Genomic DNA, 19431 nt, shown 5'->3' with positions numbered 1-19431 from the left:
TGAGGTGGATGGACCTAGATAGAGTCTGTCATACAGAGTGAAGTAAGTCGGAAAGAGAAAAACAAATAATCGTATGCTAACACATATATGTGGACTCTAAAAAAAAAACAAAAAAATGGTTCTGATGAACCTAGAGGCAGGACAGGAATAAAGATGCAGACGTAGAGAATGGACTTGAGGACACGGGGAGGGGAAAGGGTAAGCTGGGACGAAGTGAGAGAGTGTCATGGACATACATACACTGCCAGATGTAAAATAGATAGCTAGTGGGAAGCAGCCGCATAGCACAGGGAGATCAGCTCGGTGCTTTGTGACCACCTAGAGGGGTGGGATAGGGAGTGTGAGAAGGAGGGAGACACAAGAGGGAGGAGATATGGGGACATATGTATATGTATAGCTGATTCACTTTGTTATAAAGCAGAAACTAACACATCATTGTAAAGCAATTATACTCCAATAAAGATGTTTTATCTACCTACCTATTAGAATGGCTAAAATAAAATATAATGACAAGACCAAAAAAAAAAAAAAGGCCATATTGTGTACCCTAAATCAGTACGGTGGAATATATGTATTTGTATGATAGGCCAATATGCCTGGATTTTCAATTACTTATTTGTTCAGTGACTCTTGACTGAGTGTCTGCGTGTGTCTATAAGCATTACTGTTGGAGGGAAGAAAGTAATGTTCAAGACAGACAAGGTTCCTATTCCCATGGAACTCACATTGTAGTCAGAAGGAGAAGGGAAATGAAAAGATAAAACAGAATAGTTTCAGATGCTACATTGCTATAAAAAAAAAATAGGATAATAAGATAGAGTTTGTGGCATATGGGGAAGGGGCTCAGCTATTTTCCCTTAGGTGACCAGGAAAGGCCTCTGTGAGGATAGGAGGCTGGAGCTGACAGATAAGAAGCCCTCAGTCATCCAGACACCTGTGGCAGAGCATCCCTGACAGAGGGAGCACCAAAGACAAGACCCCCTGAGGCTGGAGGAACAGACAGAAGAACAGAGTAGCCAAGTAGAGTGGGCAAGGGGGAGAGCGGTTAGAGCATGAGGGCACAGAGATAGGCAGGGGCTGGCAGATCCTTTACGACCGGTAGCCATGGTAAAGCATCTGCATTTTAGTCTAAATGCACCGGGGAGTCATTGAAGGCTTCTGAGCAGGGGAGTGACACAATCCGATGAATGTTTTTAAGAAATGATCTGGACTAATAGATGGGGAATGGATTGTAGGGATCAAGGGTAGAAGAAGGGTAACAGGTATATAATGGTGGCTATGGAGCCATCGAGTCAAGACATACTATGACTTGGCCTAGGGTGGTGTGGTAGAGTGCTTGCATGAATGGCCCCAATTAATGGCCTTCCAGTATCCAAGCCCTTTGGTCTAGAATTTATAATCCTCTTCCATCTGACTCTGGGCTTTGAGCAATGGGATGCAATCAGAGGCTTGCAAAGTGCTATGCAATGGGGCTTGCTCTCCTGCAGGATTAGTCCTGCTTAGTCTTGGAGCCCTGCCATGCCATGAGAACATGCTCAGGCGAACTGCCCGCTGGAGGAGGAGAGATCACATGGAGAGGTCCTGTATCATCCCAGCTGAGGCCATCCTAGATCAGCCAGCCCCTGACCAGCTTTCAGTTTGAGTGCAGACACGTGAGCAAGCCCAGCTGAGCTCAGTGGAGCCCAGTCCAGATCAGCAGAAATGCCCACACAAACCAAGGACAGGTAAGAAATAATAATCGGTTGTCATTTAAAGCTGGTACATTTTTAGAGTGCTTGTTACTCAGTGAGAGCTTGCCTACAGTAGTTGATGTTGAAGGCTAGGACAGCTAAGGAGGAAGGAGCAGCCAGGCGTGGGGCTGGTCAACTGGCATAACCAGAACGAACCAGGATAAGAAGAGGTTCATGGAAGTGAAAAGCTTTGGTGGAGCAGCCAGGCGTGGGGCTGGTCAACTGGCATAACCAGAACGAACCAGGATAAGAAGAGGTTCACGGAAGTGAAAAGCTTTGGTGTAGCAGCCGTATCAGGGGGCTGCTGAAGTGAGGCGAAGGGCCCCACCTCGTCTCCTATCAGTAATTTTATCTTGGGCCTTATCAATAAGCACTGATCTTAGGGTTCAAATCTTTCTGGTCTTGCTGGCTCTCCTGCCTAGGAAGCCAGTAGCCACCTTACCTGTCAGGTCTTGTGTCTGACCTGATACCCTCTAATTCTCAGATCCTTCGATCTCTCCTTCATCTTGGGTTCCAATATTCTCTGTTGTCAGTACCGTGAAAAGGTGACCTATCATACCTTTGTAGATCGGAGTGGGAATGCATGACTTCTTGGTAAAGTGCAGCTGGGAAGACTAGTCTTTCCTCTGTGGGATTATCTTCCTCTGTGGGATTATCTTCTATCCCTCTTAAAACCTGACCTTTTCTTCCCACTGACAAGAAGAGGAGAAAATGCTCTATGGCAGAATTGATTTTATACGAAGACAAAACGCATGTATGTACATATAAACGCTTTCCACATGGGATGTACCCATGTGCAACCGCAGTGAGCTATGTTTAAGTAAACTTGGGACAATAACAAGACTTACGTTTCATATGCATATAGGCATGTATGTAAAAATCCTATTAAGGATCCATTAGAGATTGTGAAATACGTCTGTTCTATGAGATGACATCTGAGTCAAGGTGATCTTTATTTAAATGACATTAAACAAGGTTACATGAGAACTGCTGTAGTCCTTTTAGGGGACAGTAGTAGAAACCAGAGATAGATGAGACCATTTGGGTGATTCAGCACCTCAAGAGCCTTGGCGGAGAAGCTTTGCCCAATGCCCTGTGTTCACTTATGCTTCTCCCAGGTCGGTTATAACAGATGCAAGAAATCAGGCTGTCACCAGCTCCTCAGGAGTTTCTCCTTTGCAGAGTTGATGAAGACCTCTGGCCTTGTTCCACTCTGGTTTAATCTTGTCATTGCCTCCTGGATATACAGTGAAACTCCTGAGCCATATATCCTGCTATCACAAGTCCCTTCAGAATGTCTTCAAGAAAAGAGGGGAGGGTGTACGTTTCCTTATAAGGAAGCTTTGGACCAAATGACCCCCCCATAACCAGCTCACTATTGACCTAAACCACAGACCATCACAGAACCCTTCCTACTTGCCTTAAGGACCAATAAAGAGAGTATCCCAGGCCTCACAAGAGGATAGTTAACTTGACAGGAGAGGTCATAAATAAGTAATTCACTCCCAGGTCCAATTTCTTTTGTTTAGTTTAAGTGTCCAAACGCCACCTTGTTGTTTTATTAATGCAGGTGTCTCATTTCCATTCTCAGTTTCAAAGCTGATGGAGTCGGAAGAAAAACAAAAACCCAAACCAAACCCCTGCATCTGTTAGTAGGCCAAAGTCCATCAGTCTCCCCATGAAAAGTATGTTACTTTGGAATACTAAAGAAAAAAATTCTATTGGCATTGTCTCTAGTTTGATTGTTTAGGGCACATACCTTCCTATCCTGTCTTTGTTTGCTGCATCAGTGCTGTCTTACAAGGAGAAACCATGCCTGGCTGTATATAAATTGGACTCTACCAATCTGTGTGATCAGCTTGTAAAGGAAAATTGGCTCTCCTCCTCTAGGATGGATCATGAAAAGGAGCCCCTGACATGCCTGAGTGATGGCAGAGGAGCTCAAGAGAATGTCTGCTCATAGGCAAATGACAAAGTTGAACTTAGTAAGCTAAGGACCTGGAAGAGATCCATCGAGGCTCAGAACCAGAAAGAATTGTAGAGATGGTCTAGTCCAATCCCCTACAGGCAAGAAAACTGAGGTCTAGGCAGTTCAAATAACTTCTACGACACTAGCATGAACTGGGAGCAAAGACAAGAGTAAAATCTAGTCCTCCTGACCCCCAAGCCAACACTACAACCTCAGATTCTTAAACAGAATGACCAAATCTTCGGGATACAACTTCACATGCCAGGAATACCCAAAGCTGTAGCATAACTATGCTACTTCTTTTAAATCTTAAATATTACTTTATGATAAGTAAGTTAAAACAATTTTTTATTAAAAAAACAAGCATGTATTTATTTTGTAGAAAAGAGGGAGAACCCAAATCTCAAAGGAAGTTTATGCTTGGGGCAGCCAAGCATAGACTCTCGGAAGGAACGTGTTGTCACTGCTCAGGGCACATCAGGGGCTGATGTAACACGCACTGCTTTTCACTGCAGCACTATTTACAATAGCCAGGACATGGAAGCCATCTAAATGTCTATCAACAGAGGAATGGATAAAGAAGATGTGGTATATATATACAATGGAATATTACTTCGCCATAAAAAGGAATGAAATTGGGTCATTTGTAGAGACATGGATGGACCTAGAGAGTGTCATACAGAGTGAAGTAAGCCAGAAAGGAAAAACAAATATCATATATTAATGCATATATGTGGAATCTAGAAAAATGGTATAGATGATCTCATTGGCAAAGCAGAAATAGAGACACAGATGTAGAGGACAAACGTATGGACTATGGACAGCAAGGGGGGGAAGGGGGGGATGAGTTGGGAGATTGGGGTTGACATATATACACTATTGATACTATGTGTAAAATAGATAACTAATGAGAACCTACTGTATAGCTCAGGGAACTCTACTCAGTGCTCTGTGGTGACCTAAATGGGAAGGAAGTGCTCGCTTCGGCAGCACATATACTAAAATTGGAACGATACAGAGAAGATTAGCATGGCCCGCGCACAGGGATGACACACAAATTCATGAAGTGTTCCATATTTTTAAACTCAAAGTGGATTAAAAACCTAAATGTGAGGCCAGACACTACACAACTCAGAAGAAACACTCTATGACATAAATCACAGCAAGATCCTTTTTGACTCACCTCCTGGAGAAATGGAAATAAAAACAAAACTAAACAAATGGGACCTAATGAAACTTAAAAACTTTTGCACAGCAAAGGAAACCATAAACAAGATGAAAAGACAACCCTCAGAATGGGAAAAAATATTTGCAAACGAAGCAAGTGACAAAGGATTAAGCTCCAAAATATACAAGCAGCTCATGCAGCTCAATATCAAAAAACCAAACAACCCAATCCAAAAATGGGCAGAAGACCTAAATAGACATTTCTCCAAAGAAGATATGCAGATTGCCAACAAACTCATGAAAGGATGCTCAACATCACTAATCATTAGAGAAATGCAAATCAAAACCACAATGAGGTATCACCTCACACCAGTCAGAATGGCCATCATCAAAAAACCTACAAACAATAAATGCTGGAGAGGGTGTGGAGAAAAGGGAAGCCTCTTGCACTGTTGGCAGGAATGTAAATTGATACAGCCACTATGGAGAACAGTATGGAGGTTCCTTGTAAAACTAAAAGTAGAACTACCATACAACCCAGCAATCCCACTACTGGGCCTATACCCTGAGAAAACCATAATTCAAAAAGAGACATGTACTACGATATTCACTGCAGCACTATTTACAGTAGCCAGGACATGGAAGCAACCTAAGTGTCCATCAACAGTTGAATGGATAAAGAAGATATGACACATATATACAATGAAATATTACTCAACCATAAAAAGAAACGAAATTGAGTTATTTGTAGTGAGGTGGATGGACCTAGAGTCTGTCATACAGAGTGAAGTAAGTCAGAAAGAGAAAAACAAATACCGTATGCTAACACATATATATGGAATCTAAAAAAAAAATGGTTCTGATGAACCTAGAGGCAGGACAGGAATAAAGATGCAGACGTAGAGAATGGACTTGAGGACACGGGGTGGGGGAAGGGTAAGCTGGGATGAAGTGAGAGAGTGTCATGGACATATATACACTGCCAGATGTAAAATAGATAGCTAGTGGGAAGCAGCCGCATAGCACAAGGAGATCAGCTCTGTGCTTTGTGACCACCTAGAGGGGTGGGATAGGGAGGGTGGAGGGTGACGCAAGAGGGAGGGGATATGGGGATATATGTATACATACAGCTGATTCACTTTCTTATACAGCAGAAACCAACACAAAGCAATTATACTCCAATAAAGATGTTAAATGAATAAATAAATAGGAAGGAAATCCAAAAAAGAGGGGATATATGTATATGTATAGCTGATTTACTTCTCTGTACAGTAGAAACTAACACAACATTGTAAAGCAACTGTACTTCAATAAAAATTAATGTAAAAAAAAGACAATACATATTCATTGCAAACACACATTGAGATTTGCAAAAAAAACAAAATCAACATTCCAGGCTACAAAGGAAGTGTTTCTAAATGGTCTACATCAAGATGAAGGGGGAAAGTCACTTAGTTTTTACTCACTACTCCCTTTCCACATCCTGCATAAGGAGTTTAGTACCTCTCTTTGTAATCAGGGAGTATTTGCTCCTTATTATTTTGTTGTTGATCTTAAGTGGCCTCTGCAGAAATTGAGACAGAAAGAGTCCCAATATAGCACTCTATTACTATCTTTTCTATTCGTCTCTTTTCAAATTTTTCTGTTTTTCTTTGGTGTGCTGTAGGTTTACTCCAATGTATTTAGGTGTGGATTTATTTTTATTTATTCTATTCATAATTTGGTTCGCATCTGCATGTTTTTCTTTGAGAAACAGCCATCTATTATCTCTTTAAATATTGCCTCTCTTCAAATATTGTTTCTTCAGTGTGGGTCTCCTATTAGGCATATGTTATGCCTTCTGATTCAGTCTTCTATGTTTCTTAATCTCTCATTTTCTATCTCTTTCTAATAATTCCCCCTTCCTCCCATATCTTGTTCTCTTTGGTTGAATTCCTCAGCTCTACCACGGGCACATTACTTCCCCATTCATCTGTATCAAATCTCTTGTTTACTTATTGATTGAGTTTTTATTTTAATTTTTTCATTTCCTGAAGTTCTCTTTGGTTCTTTTAAACTCACAGTATCCTATCTTGCAATGCATTCTTTGTTCTTTCTTTTGTCTCTTTAACAATTTAAAATATACTTACAGCATTTTCCCAGTTATCTCTTATGTCTGATACCTGGCATACTACCTGTTTTTTCTATCGACTCATCCTCACAGGGGCTCATTTCTTTGTGTCGTCCATAATTTTTTTTACTGGTAATTCACATTGTTTCCCTCACACCTCCAAGGGCACCCCTTAATCCTGAGAGGTGGAACTGTCCCTACAAATCCTTTTGCATTTCCTTCTGTCAAAGCCCCGGACACACTACTGAATGTGGACTAATTTTTATGTCTATTTCTAAGCTTCATGTTGCTTTACGCTGTGGGTAATAAAAATGTGGACTTCATACCCACATGGAACACAGGTTTGGAATTTTGTTTTTTCCCTTATTTAGGTTTGCTCACAAATTTACAAATATCTTTGCCCATCATTGCTCTAAGAAGACAACAAAATTCTTTTTAGTTTTCTGGGTTGTTGGGCAGAGTTTTTCTGCCCAACATACAAGGCAAGACTCAAATATTCCCAGATGTAATAAAGAGCTTCATTCCAAGCTCCCCTCCCTGCATAGGTTCAAGTTTATGTGTCCTGTTCCCCATGCAGACAGTAAAATCCTACGTAGTTCTTAGTGTCTGTATTTGGGTCTGGTAGTCCCTGGGGCTTTACTGCTTCGTTTCTTGTCATGACTCCAACTTTGAGTTTCTTCTCTGTTATGATACCTAGGCATTTCCCTTTCTATCAAGCGAAATAATGCATTATATTTTATTGTTGATATTTTCATATGATTTGACATCATATAGAAGTTAAAAGTTTGAAATCAGACCATCTGGATTCGAATCCCAGCTCTGCCACATATTGACTATGTGACCTTGAGCAAGTTACCTATGTTCTTTGAACATCAGTTCCCTCATTTGTAAAATATGAGGAATAATAATACAGACCTCATATGAGGATTAAGAGGATTAACATAACTGGAGTGCCTAGAGCAGTATGTGGCAAATATTAAAAGTTAAATAAGTTATTAGCTATTATTGTTCTTGCTACTTTTTTTATGATCATCACCACCATTATCATCTCATGCATTCCCATGTGTTCATAACAAAAGCAGAGCCCTTTTTAAATGGAAATGCTACAATATATTTTCTTTTTAATCCCAAAACAGTATCACCCTGCCATCTGTCATACTAAACAAAACTCCCTCCTCTCTAGCTCACATAGGCTCAGAGGATGCAAATCAACTTTAAATTTAGTCTGTGTCAACCAGAATTAGGAAGAGTGAAGTGTTTCAAGGGCAATTTATATATTTCTAAACTAATTATAAATAATTTTTATTATCTTCTCTCTCTTTCTTTGAATCATCTGAATCATGGCTCCTCTACATCAGGGCAAATAATTGAAAGAAGGGAGTTGCAGATTAGTGATAAAACCAATGGCTCAACTATCAAAACATGCTTTGAGTTGAATACCCTGTTGTGAATCCCCTAGGAACAGAGGTCCTCAGACGTGAAGGCTTAGCAAGAATGAACGAAGTGGAGAATAATGAGGGAGGCTTTGTAGCAAAGTCTAATGAATGACTCCTTGACATTCTCTGATCTCTGACATGACAGGCATATGGTGTTTATCAATAAATAAAAAGGATATAATTACGTTGAGGCTGAAGCATTCAGGGCTTGGTAACATTTGGTAAGCTGGAAAGCTGTCTGACCCGCTGTTTTCCTGACAGGTGGAATAAAATAAAATATCTCCACAAAAATCTATTTATAGTATACGACAGTCCAGTTGCCTTCAGCTTCCCCAAAGAAGCAGTAGGTCATGCTCTAATTTGTGTCCATAGATGTATGTTAATATATTATTTAAATGACACTTCGAGGTAATCACAATTAGTCCTTAGAGCTTTCAATGCATAGCTCCTTAAAAATATCCCCAGTCTGAAGGTTAGGGCTTTTCATGGCATGTGCTTAGGGTAAAATCTTTGCTATCACCCGTAAGTTCTTCTTTCTGTCACATCTCATATTCAATCTTTAGGAAATCCCGTTGGTTCAACCTTCAATCTATCTCTGGAATCTCACCATTTTCCCCCACTTCTACTGCCACCACCATAGTCTGCGCCCCTTCACCTCTCACCTTGATGATTATGATCACCTCTTAATAGTCTCCCTGCTTTTAGACTTATCACTCTATCATCTAGAGTGATCTTTAAAAAGATAAGTCAGGTCATATCACACCTCTGCACAAAATCCTGCAATGGCTCCAAAGTCATTACAATGGCTTCCCAGGCCCTGTGGTCTGGGCCCACATTTTCTCTCCTACCACTCACTTTACTCTAGCCAACTGGTTCCTTGCTGTTCCTCAGTATTTTAAACACTGTCCCTCAGCCTGGAATACTCTTGCCCTAAATTCTGGAAAAATGCTCCAAGTCCTTGTTCAAATCTTGCCTCTCAATGAGGCTTATCTCATCAACAACCCTATTGAAAATGAGAACCTGCCCTCACACCTAGGTTAAGGGATCCTGTTCTCTACTTTTATTCTAAAGCATTTATCTTCTAACATACTATATAGTTTACTTATTAATTATGTTCATTGTATTGTCCATCTCTCCCCTCTAAAAATATAAATTCTATGAGAGCATGAATCCTCTATTCATGATGTACCTTACGCACCTAAATTAGTATTACCAGGTAAAATAAAAGCTATCTAGTACTATTTTAATTTCAGACAAACAGTGAATAATTTGTTTTAATATAGGTATGTTCTGGGCAACAGTTGGTTTACTTGTTGTTTATCTGAAATTCAAATTTACCTGGATATGCTATATTTTTATTTACTAAATGTGGCAAACCTAAGCTAGAACAATGCCTGACATCGTCATCACAGAAACATTACATATGGTCTATTTTTTAATGAAAATTAATTTGAAAATGTAATGGTGTTTTGAGCTAGCTGAAGATATCCTGGACTATCATCTGAAGGGTTTTATGTCATCATTATAAATACTTTTAGGAAAAGCGTATTGTCAAAAACAAAAACTGACACAACAGCTGAAACAACCTAAGTATACCAATCACAATTCAATAGAGCAGAGATACTGTAAATCAGCTTTAAGCATTAGGCTTTGTAGTATTGGGCAAAAAGGAAAATGGAAAGTCCCAAAACCCAAAGCTGAAAAATATGTTGGGGAAATCATATTAAGTGGAGAGCTAGAGCTTGAGGTCAAGTGTAGTCTATTGTTGAAGAAGGTCTTTAGAGGATGAGAACACCACCCAGATTACCCACATAGCGGACCTCTAGTTGTCTTTTTCAATTAACTGTTGTCACTAACTACTTATGTGACCTTGGGAGAGTCAAGGGATGACAGTGTTAGATGTCTCACCTTTATACAAAGATTTGTAAGATCCATTCTATCTCTAAAATCTGTGATGCTATAGAAAAATATGACCAGAAAGTAAAGAGACTATTTTTACAAACATACTAGAAGTTATATATGATAACAAATAATCAATGTAATCACCTAATAAGCTATTCACTTATCCCAATAATGCTACCAACGATCAAAATATTCTTGGCATTTGTATTTTGGATTTTCCTTTTAGCAGGGTAATGTTTAAGAATTATTAAGAAATGTTTTAATCTCAGCAAGACACAGAGCTAGGACTTGAACCCAGGCAGTCTGGCAGCACCATCTGAGACCTTAACATCTATGCTATACTTTAATTAAAGTTACACTGCTTGCACGCCACAGTTTGTGGACCGAGATTGATCTACTACAGACTAATACAAGGTTATAAAGATTTACATTTTCTTCTAAGAGTTTCATATTTTTACCTCTGTACTTAAGACTCTGATCCATTTTGAGTTAATCTTCGCATATGGTGTAGGATAAAAATCCAACTTTGTTTGCATGTGGATATTCAACTGTCTCAGTACATTTGTTGAAAAGATCATTCTTTCCCATTTAATTTTCTTGGCACACTTGTGAAAAATCAGTTGACTATAAATATATGGGCTTACTTCTGGATGCTGGATTTTTTTATTCTGCTGATCTGTATGTCTAGCTTTATGCCAGTACCTCACTGTCTTGATTACTACAGCTTTGTCATAATTTTTGAAATCAGGAAGTATGAGCCCTCCTACTTAATTTTCTTTTTCAAGATTGTTTTGGCTATTCTGGGTCTTTTGTAATTCCATATGAATTTTAGGATCAGCTTGCCAATTTCTGTACAAAAAAGCAGCTGCAATTTCGAAAGAGATTGCACTGAATCTTTAGATCAGTTTGGAAAGTTGCCATCTTAATGTTAAGTCTTCCAATTCATGAACATAGGATGTCTTTCCATTTGTGTAGGTCTTCTTTAATTTCCTTCAGTGATGCTTTGCAGTTTTCAGTGTTCAACTCTTGCTTTTGTTTTGTTAAATTTATTCATAAGTATTTTATCTTGATACTGTTATAAATGGAATTGTTTTTTAATTTTATTTTTGGATTGTTCATTGCAAGTGTATAGAAACACACTTGATTTTGTATTGCATTTGTCATGTATTCATTTGGCTTTTGCTTTTGACAGTTTGACATGAAATGTGTATGCCTAATTGAGTTTTCCTACTTGGAGTTTATTGAGCTGCCGTGATGTGTAGATTAATGTTTTTCATCAAATTTGGGAGGCTTCAGCCATAATTTCTTGAAATATCTTCCTATTTTTTTCTTTCTCTCTTCCTTCTTTGACTCCCATTATAAATACATTTGTACACCTGTGTTGTCCATAGGTCTCTGAGTCTCTGTTCATTTTTCTTCTTTCACTATTCCTGCTTAGTTTCCCAAACTGGATAATCTCAATTCTATCCCCAGGTTCAGGGTGATCCTTTCTTCTGCCAGCTCAGATCTGCTGTTGAGCCCCTTAGCAAATTTTTCACTTCAGTTTTACTTTTCAACTCCAGAATTTCTAATTGATGCTTTTTTGTATAATTTCTGTCTTTTTATTGGTAATATCTATTTGGTCGGGCATCATTCTCATACTTTCCTTCATTATTTGTTTGGATATGGCTTCTTTTAGTTCTTTGAAAGTATTTATAATTCCTGATTTGAAGTCTTTGTCTAGTAAGTCCAACTTGTGGGCTTTCTCAGGGAGAGTTTCTTTTGACTGCCCTGTGCATGGGCTTTTCTGTTTCTTTGTATGACTCTTATTTTTTGTAGGAAATTTGTTAAAACTGGACTTTTAAAATATTATAATGTGGCAACTCTGGAATTCAAATTTCCCCTCTCCTTGGTGCTTATAGCTGTTTATTATTGTTGTTGTTGCTTCTTTGCTTAGTAGCTTGATGAAGTAATTCTTTGAAGTGTGTGTTCTGTGTTGGGTCTAACCACTAAAGTCTCTGCCTGGTTACCTTAGTTATCGTCTAACAATTGGACATCAATTTCCCAAATGCCTTGAACAAATAAGTCTCCCAGCGTTCCTCAAGAAGCTTTGTGTCCATGTTGGGATACACGTTCAAGGCTCTGGCAGTTTAAAACTGTTTAGCCTTTACTTCCTGCTTGCACAGGACCTCAAGGTCAGCCAAAGGTGAGAGATTAGGGTCTTCTCAGGTCTTTCCCGTGAACGTGCACAGTCTTGCAAATGCACGTGGCCTCCTAGATTCTCAAGAATCTCCCTATGGACATCTCATTCCCTGGCTTTATCTTTTAAGTGTTTTATTCATCACTGGTTATCATGACCTCGGGCAGCTACAGTGTTAAACAACTACCACTGAAAGTTTTTTGACAAGTGCCCCAGGAAAAAAGGCCGCTTGCGCTGAGTTCTTCATGAGGTCAAACAAAGACAAGCTCTGTGAGTGGAGATTTTCAGGAAGCTGTCGGACAGGTCAAATAACGACAGTTCTCTGGGAATGGCGCATTTGGGGGGGTGCTCCAGCACCACTTTACTCCCTCCAGTGGCTGCTGGTCTCCTGTTCTTCACACCCACTGTGATCGCAAGGGTATTGGTTTTCAAGACTCCTATGAAACTAGAGAGAAGAAGATGGAAATTGGGGAAGATAAAATACCACAAAGCTCACTGTTCTTATCAAGAGTCACCTGTTTTTCTTCAATAAATGTGACTCAAATTTTTGCAAGTGTTTGATTATTTCCAGAATTCTGAAAACACTGATTTTGACAATTTGGGGGGCTGACGCTCTCATTGCTTTTATGTGAGAACAGATTTTCAGAGGTCCTTATTCCACCATTCCTGAAGAGTTTCTCCTCTTTCAGTATATTCTGAAACTACTTGTTTAGACCCTTTGATTCCTCTTGACCAAGAAAAATAGATCAAATTTTGAAAGTTCTCTCTACTCTTTTTTAATATATTGCAACTTTATAGAGTTTTTTACTATCACAGGCAACTCTCCAAATGGAATCTTTTTATGTGGGACCCATCCTTTGGTTTTGGATAATACGGAGCAGCTCATTGATTTCCAAGTGAGGAAAAAGCACTCTTTTTTTCCTACTTTTTACCTCCTATTTAGAGTTAATTGAAATTTTATTTCTTCTGAAATCTTCATATTCTAGCCTCTTCCTCCTGGTTATAATAGTTTAACAATGTTTTGCTGAGCTAAGATATAAAATAATACAAGTATAGCCTAATTAATATTAATGAAAGAGTGGCAGAGAAATCAGGATACTGACGAACATCATACACACCAAACACTTTTCAGAAAAGTTTTTCTCTGCCTTACACCACTAAGAAACAAAATAGAGTAATTCATCTTTTTAACCCATCTTGTCTATGGATCTGAATGATCTGAGGAGAATTCTGGAAATCCTTAACCAATGCATTTTGGCATTTAGAGAGTTTTGTGATAGAAGTGTCCAGGATGGTTCCCGGAAAATAGAGGTAGATTTGGGTTTTCTAACATTTAAAAAAATCTCCAAACCTGCAATATTTACCAGTCATAAATATTTTATTCTTCCTAAACTTACCAGCATGACTGAGATGATGACATCTCAACATGACCAGGAGGAAAAAAAAAAATATATCTATATATCTATATATCTATATTCACTAAGAAACATATTTTCAAGAAAAAATATTTAATGGGCATATATGTATACAATATTTGGACCTAAGCTAATTAATTTTGATACATTGTACTATATTTCTTATAAAGTACAAGACATCCTGAGAAAATGTTTGCTTTTTTCACGTAAAATTGCTTGTTGGTCTTCTTTTCCTAAGAAAAAAACAATGACAGTTTTACACCCATAAGTGTGCAAGAAAAAGAAAAGGTAAATTGAAATTGGAAGAAAAATACAATTAGAAAAAATATCTGTTTTTAAAGCTGTGAGGGAAAATATTTTATAAACATCGTCCTAGGATTAGAAAAATAACCAACTGTGCAGTTAGTTAACTTAAGTTAAATAACTTTTATATCAGCAATTCATCTCTTGAGTTGTCCTTTTAAATTAAAAGAAAACTGCTTTAATTGTGATAGCCTATATTGACAGGGATTCTCGGTATAAGTTGAAAATGACATTTTTCCATATACAAAGAGGGGCCAAGGACTGTCATGCAGCATAATATAAATAGAAACAGAATAGATAAGCCAAAATAAGTTATTTTCATTAAATGTTTGGGTTGATTCACTGTGTTTTGGTGGATATAATTAGCTGAATTGCTTTGCTTTGTAAACAGAAAGAGATATCACAACCCCAGTTATACGTATACACATGCATATTAATCTTTATATCTTTATTTTCACTGTTTATGTGATTTAAAACACAGTACAGAAAGGTTTCTTTATTTGCACAAGATCCCCTCAGAATCACTGCCAGAATCTGACAGAAACCCTGATTGTGTTTGACTCTTCAGTGTGTTTTTTGGCTAATTTATTGTTACTTGTCTCTTTGGCAGAGCCTGATATAAGTATAGATAGACTTCGTGCTTTCCTTAGTTGACACTCCTGTACTCCATCAACTGGTCATTCTGCTGTTTCTTCTATTTCTCCCTTCTAGGCTCCAAATTTCTGGAGTTGCCTCTCACAACAAGGACATAGACCTGTGGTTATGCAGGAAAATTGCCGGGTAAGGAAAGATCAATATTCAGATGTCAGAGAAAACATCTGGAATGATGTTTTCAGGCCCAGAAAGTTTCCAAGAGAAAGAGAAAGCCAAGCCATTGTAAAGCACTATGATCCGCTGAAAAAACCACACGCTAGGAACAGATATGTCCCCATTTTCATGTCCCTTCTCCATCCAGAACAGGGGGCTGTACACAGCCTTGCCAAACACTTCTGGTTCCTCCTTGACCGCGTTCTTTTAAAAAACTCACCCATGTACGCTGAGGCAACAGTTGCAAATGCTTATATCAATGAGCATAAAATTTCTGTGCTCAAGAACTACATTTGCAGAAAACAAACCTATATATGTATGAAGAAAGGAGAAAGAATTCTAAGGCAGTGAAGATTCAAGCTTATGGCTCTCTTAAAAGACATATTTGCCTTGTAATTTTGACTCTTTATGTTGGTTTTAGTTCATTTACACTGCTTCTGAGCATTGTCATTAACACAATTATGTTCTAGGCTAAACTTTGAGATATTATAATTAATTTTATACAATTTACCCAGAAATTGAGGGATAAGGATGCCAATCTGGGAAGCTGACTTTGATGGACCCATGATTTTTTTTGCTTCTGTATTTCAAAATCTGATCATTAAAACTGATCATTTCTTCATCTTTTGGTAAAGGCAAAAAATTAGTGTGAAGAAGATATTTATTTACTCTGGTAGATTTTTCTGTATAAATATGTACCTTAAAAACAAAGAGAAATCTCCTGCATTTTTGGTAAAAGTTTGCTGGAAATCCAACATAAGTACACTCATTGCTACAAAACAAGCCTCAAGATATGTTTGATGAGTTTTAAAAATAAAGAGATACATTAATATTTTTAGTCTAAAGGAGTTTTCACCAAAAATATCCATATAATTGATTTAAAGGAATTCTGGTTCAGGCCATGATAAAGTAGCTGGTAATAATCAGTCTATTATGTGGGATCCGAGCCAAAAATGAATGGTAACTGTGGTACAGCCCCATTCAAAGGTGGCCTTGAAAGACAGTGGTGAAAGGAAATCCTCCCTTTGGATACAATTTAGGCAAAATACCAGTTCATCCACCTTTATGTCGGAAAAGAAGTGGTCGGAGGTTAGAATAAATACAGATGGGGGCAGCAAGTTATCTGGCCATCTGCTCAGAACCCTGAAAGGAGAAATGTTGGAAGATCGGGGACCCAGAAGTCTTAGGAGAAAGAGGCATGTGGATCGCTATAGGGCAGCGGGCACCAAGTGTGAAGACCTCTGTAGCGTATGTTAATGCCCGTCAGAATGTAACCACCACAAAATGTATCGCCACATCAGGTAGACAAAGTGGCTTGACCTGTAGATATCAGCTAGCTTCTGTCATCAGCCACCCAGGGCAGGCACAATGGATACAGGAACAGAGTGGCCAAGGTGGCAGGGATGGAGGCTATGCACAAACCCTACAGCTCTTCCCGAGGCTCATTGGATGTCTAACCTGCCAGCAGCAGAGATCAACGCTTGTTCCATAATACCTCCCTATCTTTCTATGAGACCAACCAGCCCCTTGGCAGCAAGTTGACCACATTGGACTCCTTCTGCCCACGAAGGAGCAGAGATTTTGTTATGTATGAGTATATATTCTGGGTATGAGTTTGCCCTTTCTGTTCACAAGGAGCAGCATTTGATCCACTAGCGTAGGCTTCCACATAATACTGCAATAGGCCGAAATATCCTCTTTACGATAAAGGGGCACAAGACTGGGCACATGATCTTGGAATCCATTGGTTGTAACACATGCCTCACTACACAAAAGATCCTGATAGAAGGATGGAATGTTCTGTTCAAAACACGGAGCGTTCTCTCAGAGGTGAGACCTTGCAAGATTGAGGCATCCTCCTCCAGGACATAGTGTATACTTTAAATCAATGACCCTTGTGACGTGATTTGTCTCCGTCTGCTTTTCTTTGATACCAAAAGAGTGGTGTCTTTTCCAACACCAGCTAAGTGTCCAACAACTCAATTCAATTCTGACACTAACTACCCAGAGTTAGCACAGACCCCACAGGTCAAGGGCTCAGTCCTACAGCATTGCCTCCACTTCAGATGCCAACAGCCTACATCTTGATCTGGGTACCGGTTACATGGGTATATGCACATGTACATTTAGATTTGTGCAACTGAGTATGTCTAAGTTACATGTAAATTTAACAAAATTTTTTTTCACATGTAAAATAGGGTTTATTTGAATCCCAGTTGCATCCTTTGCTAGATATGTGACCTATTAGAAGCCATTTCTCTCTAGGCCTCAGCTTTCTCAACTCCAAGCACACATGTAAGCGTATATTTATGTACAAGAAACACCTGATGTTAGACACTGTAAAATATTATGTTATTCTGAGTAGAATTGTGAGTGATTTTGATTTTCTTTGTACGTCTTATGCTTTTTCATAATTTTCTGTCATAAATATGCCTTTCCTTTGTTAGCAGGGAAAATATCCATCGTACAACATAACCTCACGTAGTTTATATTTTAAAAGTAAATAAATAACACTTGAGTGCCAACATTGGGCTGTCTCATGATTCCAAGGTGACCCTCTAAACATCTGTAAATAAAGGGTCAGACTAGCATCCTCCATTCTAGGGCGTATTTGCTCAGCGAGGACTGTCACAGGCTTTTCTAACCACATTTGTACTCTTTAATGACGAAACCAAACAAGGTCTTGGAGCTGGTTAATGACTGCTTGGGCTAGGCCCTAGGTCTCCTGTTTTGGGATCCATGGCTATTTCCACCACACAGTGTCCTCTGCCTCCCAGCAACAGCATTAGAATGAATCTGTCATCAAGAGACAGTCATTCAGTACATTTGGAGAGATCCTCAGCTCCTTAAAATAACTTGGCAGCTCCAAGGCTCACTGTTTAAAGATTGAGAACCAAAGTACACCCTGAATTTAAAATGTGAAGAAACACACGGTGGGTTTAAAATGTTTGCATTCTCTTCCTTTCCTTTCAGATTTATATACTACAATGTAAAGTGTGCATACACTTAAAGCCACTTCTACATGGGCAGAGTGAAACTGTCCCAAGGGCGAGGTTGGCAGGGAATGTTTTTGTCCCCCTCCACTACCACCCTCCGTGCCCCCGCTTTCATTTTTGCCCTTCCCTTGTCCTCCAAAGTGACCCTATTCCGCTTTCTATTTTCTGGATGCTTGATGTGAAAGAGGCATTATGATTTTCATGATTGAATTACAGTTACAAATTTCCATTTCACTTTACTTACCAGCTTAGATGTGGTTTAATGCAGCATGACTAGAATTCTCCCAGAGGTGGATCTGAGCTGAACTGACTAGGTTTCTGACTGCCAACTCTTCTGCACCCTAAAATAGCAGCATAACCTATTACACACATTTGTTATCTGTTACTAAGAGAAAATTACCAACCCACCCAGAGAAACAGAAATACATCTGATCATGGGGACCTCTCCAAAGGGCAGAAAACCTGTTAGTTTTACATCAGAGTGCTCATACAGACTCTCAAAATAAGTAAACGTTTCCAAACAACCAAAACAAAAGATTTCGTGGGAGCCATTTTTTTGTTTCCCAAATGAAAAAAAAAAAAAAGTGCCTGGCCTAAATACTTTACAAGTGGTTAGTTCTAGCTAAGAATGTATTTTCTCTCATCAAGCATGCAAGTAGATATCTTTAAGACAGCAGTTCTCTTCAGTAGATATTTCTTCAGTGTTCATGTGTATAGAACCCTGTGGAGGACTTAGCTGACCTACGGGAGATCCAATAACCTCTAGGAGGCCAACCGTGCCTGGAGGAGACTTGCTGCCCAGAGCAATGTACTACCTCTGGAACAGGCACCACCGTAAGTGGGGATAGTACTTCTCTCCCTTCATGAAATGCTATTACCCTCTTTTCTCAACATTCTTCATAAGCCTTGGGCCTGGAGTTCATTTCCATGATTAATTTAAGAGGACAGGGTGGGGGGAGGAAGAAAATATATAAATGAATGTGAAACTTGTAACTTTGGTTTTGGCTTTTAATAGTCAGATAAAGATTTTGAACCAAGTGGACAATAATTTACTGTAAGTAATAAAGTCATATTGATCTTGCCATGGAGTAGGAACCAAGGATTCAGGGCTATCCATATGTAGTCATTTGGATATGACAAACGTGGAACCTATTTATAACTTTTAAAGTACTTTATGGCTCTTTCTTTCCAAAGAGGCACACATCATATTGCACGAGGTCTGTGAATATACAAGCGTTCTTCTCTGCCAAAAGCAGCTGAGCAAGCAAAAGGATTACCCCAGTATTGTTTTTCAAACCTGAATTTGTATTGGGTAATTATACAGAAATATTTGGTACTTAATAACCTTGAAACTTTGAATTCAGAAAGATTTTATGCCCCCAAGGCTACATGGTCTGATGGCTCAGGTTCATAAATC

General features: G+C 38.9%; 1 protein-coding gene and 1 non-coding gene across 2 annotated transcripts in view; both read left to right on the top strand.

Moving 5' to 3' along the window:
• Positions 1 to 19431, top strand: part of STMND1 (stathmin domain containing 1) — a 108669-nt gene that overhangs the window by 87052 nt on the left and 2186 nt on the right. The window lies entirely within an intron of this gene.
• LOC137774360 (U6 spliceosomal RNA) lies at positions 4674 to 4780 on the top strand. The gene has a single exon (XR_011075881.1). It is a non-coding gene; the product is annotated as a U6 spliceosomal RNA (small nuclear RNA).

This window comes from Eschrichtius robustus, chromosome 12 (genome assembly GCF_028021215.1).
Source record: "Eschrichtius robustus isolate mEscRob2 chromosome 12, mEscRob2.pri, whole genome shotgun sequence".
Lineage (NCBI taxonomy): Eukaryota > Metazoa > Chordata > Mammalia > Artiodactyla > Eschrichtiidae > Eschrichtius > Eschrichtius robustus.
Note: the sequence above shows the minus strand (reverse complement) of the source record. Positions and strands in the feature narration are given on the sequence as shown.